This window comes from Capsicum annuum, unplaced genomic scaffold (genome assembly GCF_002878395.1).
Source record: "Capsicum annuum cultivar UCD-10X-F1 unplaced genomic scaffold, UCD10Xv1.1 ctg80885, whole genome shotgun sequence".
In the NCBI taxonomy this organism is placed as follows: Eukaryota; Viridiplantae; Streptophyta; class Magnoliopsida; order Solanales; family Solanaceae; genus Capsicum; species Capsicum annuum.
Window position 1 is genome coordinate 6,547 of NW_025891561.1, and position 4,949 is coordinate 11,495.

A 4,949-nucleotide genomic window follows, 5' to 3' on the forward strand; every position below is an offset into this window, starting at 1 on the left:
CTGCTCTGAATTCTGCGTAAGATACATGCTCGCCTAGTGGATCTGCATGAACGGGCTGAGGGGCTGGTTGGTTTCTTGTTCTTCTTCGTTGTTCTTTCTGGGAAGCATATTATGTAGATGAAAGGGAAACTTGAATTAGACAGAGAGTTTAACTTAAGCTCATGCTCACTCGCACGATATGAATACTGAAAGAAGGGAAACTTTTCCTAAAATGCCTAATACCCTCTTGTTCATAAGTGTGGCGTGCTACACACCCATGCACAAGACTCTACTTGACACGAATTTTAGACTTCCTAGGACTCTATTAAACCTTAGGCTCTGATACCAAGTTTGTAATACCCGGAGTCTGCACCCCGAAGTCACACGGTGAACATAATCCCGAAGGACCACAAGTTAACCCATGACTAGTACCTGCTGTAAGCACTGTATAATATTACCAAAATAAATATGGAAATTAGGCTGGAGTTGTCATAAGGTTCATCATTAAAAATATACTGAATACTGATAAATAAATACTGAAAACTGAACATCTATCTGAAATAATCTAGTCTGATAGCCTCTAACTGTCAAAATATGGAGTTGATGGGACAAGTCCCTAACTAACTCCGACTACTGAATATTGAAATACTAAAATGAAAACTCTTCCTAGGAATATGAGGACTCACCACTTTATTTGCTGCTGAAAATCTAGGCTACTAAGTACGGTTAGGAGCCCATGCGTCTGAACCTACGATATAAGACATCATAGCGCAAAAGAAAAGTATGCATCAGTACTTTGAATGTACTGGTATGCTAAGTAAGGTAGGCTGATATGCATGAAGAATAATATGAATATAACTGAATGAGAGTACATGTATATATAAAATTATTGTAATTACTAACTATGTAATGCTACGTATAAATCTACTAATACTGAAACTAAGATCACTGATAACTGAATTACAGATAACTGGGTGACTGTTTCTGATAGTCCTGATTCTGTGGAACTGAACTGAGTTCTGTGCTGATTTGGATGACTGTATCTGATAGTCCTGATTCTAAAATTGAACAAAGGTTTTTATACTGAGTCTGAAACTGAAACTGTAACTGTGGGAGTGTTCATCTAACTGACACACCTCAATTTTAAACTGAGTTAGGGCCCAACTTGTGACCCCAGTTGGAAGGGTGTTAGCACCTTGCCAAGGGATACTAAAAATAGTTGTGAGTTAACCTTCTCTGGTAGGAAGATATTTCGTCAACCCTTGCTGGCAGGAAAACTTGTAAGAGATTTATCAACCCTAGTATGGCAGAAAGATATCTCAACCTACGTTGGCTACGTAGTTCTGTAACGCAGAGATTGCTACTAAGGGTCAAACCTTTTTCTAACAGGAATACCCCCATCCCTGGGTTCACTCAATGCTGATTCTTACTCCCAATTGAATATACACTGAACTGATTTCTAGACTGTTCTAGTCTTGACTGAACCATTATTGATCGTGCTGTCTGACTGAACTGAACTGAGTTCACTGAGTTCTGTTAACTGACTGAACTGGACTGAGTATTATTATTTATGACACTAATGAGACTATTCTGTAACTACTGTGAGTCTAGGTAAATATCTAGATTGTCGGGTATTAGATATCCCTAGGACTCGATTACGTAAATTGTAAAATATAGCATAATCTTGAAAGCATGATAACTAGACACTTTGTCACAATTCATTCTTTGAGGCATTTTATCAAGCACTTGCATGGTATAAGCTTGTATACATGCTAACATGATATGATTTCACTACTCAAATCACATGAACATTTTATCAAACACTTAGAGGGGGCGTAGTTTATGCATATAATACTAGTCATTATGCAAGCATCATGATCACAATTCCAAACTCACAAATTCAAGGGTTTCCAACATAAAACTACATAATACTACACACATGTTATTTAATTCACATGAATTTTGTAATTAATCATGGGTTAGAACCCAAATAAAAATCATAATCATGAATACAATTTAACTCAACATGGAACCAATCATCTTGAAATTTTACAAGAGTTTCTTGAACTCCAAGGGTGGAAGAAAACCCTTGGATGAACACCCAACATACCTTGGTAATCAATTCTCTGAAGTTTGGGGTGAATTTCTTGGGACTTGAATCTTGAATTTGAAGGGTTAGGGTTTGTTCTTGAGAGAATTTGTTAATAGTGAATGAATTTACCTTTAGGAGTGATAAATCTCATATTTTGGGGGATGAATAGACATGAAAAATGACCCAAATACCCCTATGGACGCGGACTTTTAATTACTGAAAATGTGCCCATGTGTAGACCAACGCACCGCGTCTATGGGGTCGATGCGATGGCTGACGCAATGTGTCGAGATCGCATCAGCTCACTGAAATTTGCATTGGGAGCTGAGAAAAAATATCTATCGATGTGATAGGAAAAGAAACGCATTGAGATCGCATCGATCCAATGTTTTGGACTCCCAAACTTGTTTCAAATGAGGTTCAAAAAAATTTAAAACTCACCTGAAGTGACCTACTGACACACTTGATCATGATTCAATCCAAGGATCGATATTTCAAGGTCATAAGGGTCGTAAAATAAGATCGTCACATTATGAGGGCTAAAATAATTCTAACTGTAAACACTTGGCTGAAATTTCTAAGTCTGGGACCTCTTTTCATGCTCTAAAGGACTGAGTTAAGCTTAGAATTTCGCGGGTCTTACAACCGGAGATCACCCCCTTCATCAAGCCTAACCAGCACAATAACCTCAAGTGTCGGATGAATTCCAAACACATAACAAGATAACACATAAAGAAACGAATAACAATTCATTAAGTGTATATACCATCCACCAGTGACTGGACAATCTCCCATCACCTAAAATATCAAACAAGCCACCCAAGTCCACAGTAGTTCAACAAGGCCTCTACAAAATTGAAGGTCAATAAGATGTCAGGACATGCCCCCAATAATAACCAAAATAAATATCCAAAAGATAGTCAAAACAAAGAGGGAAAACACACTATGAACTGGGGTCTTCCGAAGCATGGAAGCTCACCACTTAAATCTAACTCTCTAGCTGATCCCAATTTTAAGTTACTGAGCAGAGGATGTAGAAGTATGGTCAGTTCCTGTATCGCATGGGGATACAACATCTGGAGACGATTAGAGGTTGGAGTAATAGCATGTAACTCAGGGATAGAGGAATAAAATAATGCCATGATAACAGTTCAAAACCAATACAACATTCAATGCATAATATCATATGAAATACATATACATATATAATACCACATGCTGGGGTAGGGAGCGAGGCTTAGCATGAACTTCGAAAACCTTAACTTGGGTTGTGTAGCTTAACCGTCATAAAATAAGGCACCCACGGGCTATATAGGCTCAACTCTCTCCAAGCTGGAAGGGCTCCAGTACATGTAACCGTATAAACCAAAGAATATCCATATTCTTATATGCCTTTATGGGGGACTTAAACTTTCTGGAATAGTCAAGGTGACTTAAGCACTAATGTATACAATATAGGGGACTCGAACCTCCCATTCATATATTTAATATGGGGGACTCAAACAACCTGGTTTACTAGACACCCATACTAGCTAGCGCGGTTTTCGGTGTTGCTCCATTGAGACCTCCACTTTCATGGCCCGGCTATACATCCCACTTTAAAGACTAATTTAAATATTTATTGCACAATCATATTTATCAATTCAGTTACTCCATAAAGGCATCCCGTTGGTACCATCATACCAACCCTACATGAAAGCGTACAACATGCCAAGACAATTATTACATCAATTTGTGACTCAAACCCTAGTGTTCATAAAGGAATATTAATCAATCCGCCACATTAGGACTCGAAACCATTATCCAACCAAACCCCCAAGGTTTCAATTCAATTTATGGCCACCAAAGCCCTTTCAAATTCATTCATTAATCATTAACATTCTTATACCAAAGCCTTAGTTCAAAACACATTTTAAATTTGTGACGATTTCATTCTCATTGACAAGTTCACAAACAGGTTGAGAACATGCCATTATTAATGTCAAAATCATCAAATATGGGGTTCAATCATGACCCCTCAATTAAATCACCACTTCCATGCACCCACATGTATAAAACCATAATTAAAACATGCATAATCACAATTTAAATGATAGAAAATAATATTCAATGATATGCATTCAAACCCCTCAACTTTGGTTTCAAAACCACCATTAATAACTCATGAACAATGCTTTAAACATATGTTTTTAGTAAACTAACAATGATGGAAGAGTCACACTTGAATTACGAAGATTCACAGAGAGTGACTCTTGAACCCTTAGATGACCACTTTGCAGAAATACTAGCCAATTTTGCTTCAGAGGATTTTAAGGGAGTAAAGAGGATGTTTAATCTTGTAAAGTATGGAATGAATGACCAAAAAGTGTTATATGGACATGGGGCCTTAAGGGTTTCAAGTGGAAAATATCCAAAGTGCCCACAGCTTAAAGCTGTAAAAAGCCATTCTTAGTTATGATTTGACCCATTGACTCATCACCACATCATACGACTCGTACCCTTGAGTCGTTACCAAGACAGTGAGTTGTACACCCAAACATTATCCATCTTAAGACTCCACAATCCCACTCGTGACCTGACTATACGACTCGTATGGTCTAGTCATATCCAAGATAAAACTTAACGGGATTAGACACTGAACAACATATGACTCAACCCTACCACTCATAACATGGTCTCACGACTCGTAGTGAGTCACTTATACTCAAAGTAGAACCTAGCCAATTACACACCAATTTGGTAACGACTTGGGTCCCTAGACCTATAACCACACTATACGACTCATATGGTATGTCATCAATAGAATAGTGAGCTCAAAGCTCAAGAAATTTTTGAGGACCAAAAATTCAGGGTGTTTCAGGTATGCAAGTGGTTTTTC

At 37.8% G+C, this 4,949-nt stretch overlaps 1 long non-coding RNA gene across 2 annotated transcripts; it reads right to left on the reverse strand.

Moving 5' to 3' along the window:
- Window positions 1-665: 665 nt before the first annotated feature.
- LOC124895253 lies at window positions 666-3,236 on the reverse strand. Of its 2 annotated transcripts, none has more exons than XR_007051609.1 (3): window positions 3,051-3,236; window positions 2,838-2,918; window positions 666-727 (listed from the first exon to the last, which is right to left on the reverse strand). It is a non-coding gene; the product is annotated as an uncharacterized LOC124895253 (long non-coding RNA). The 2 variants fall into 2 exon arrangements; XR_007051610.1 differs by having other exon boundaries at window positions 3,016-3,236.
- Window positions 3,237-4,949: the final 1,713 nt, after the last annotated feature.